General features: G+C 60.1%; 1 protein-coding gene across 1 annotated transcript in view; it reads left to right on the forward strand.

The window, feature by feature from the left end:
• Positions 1-213, forward strand: part of LOC104498185 (retinoic acid receptor RXR-alpha) — a 44028-nt gene that overhangs the window by 8308 nt on the left and 35507 nt on the right. The gene's annotated exons all lie outside the window — the stretch shown is intronic.

The following is a 213-nucleotide window of genomic DNA, read 5'->3' on the forward strand; positions in this document are numbered from 1 at the left end:
ATCCAGAAGTGGTTCTGGTCTTGCCATTGCAAGCCTGAGGTCGCAGGAGGCTGCGCTAGCCAGGCAAGCACAGGGAGATAAACCCCATCACAGGCAGGTGGCAAAGGGAGGCAAAAAGCAGAAGCCCAAGGGAGAAACTGAGCTGGAGGTTTCCTGCTCCTCTGGCCAGAGCGGGGTGGCGGCAGCCACTTTGGGGCTGCCCTGGATGGGCTA

This window comes from Buceros rhinoceros, unplaced genomic scaffold (genome assembly GCF_000710305.1).
Source record: "Buceros rhinoceros silvestris isolate BGI_N320 unplaced genomic scaffold, ASM71030v1 scaffold16128, whole genome shotgun sequence".
Lineage (NCBI taxonomy): Eukaryota > Metazoa > Chordata > Aves > Bucerotiformes > Bucerotidae > Buceros > Buceros rhinoceros.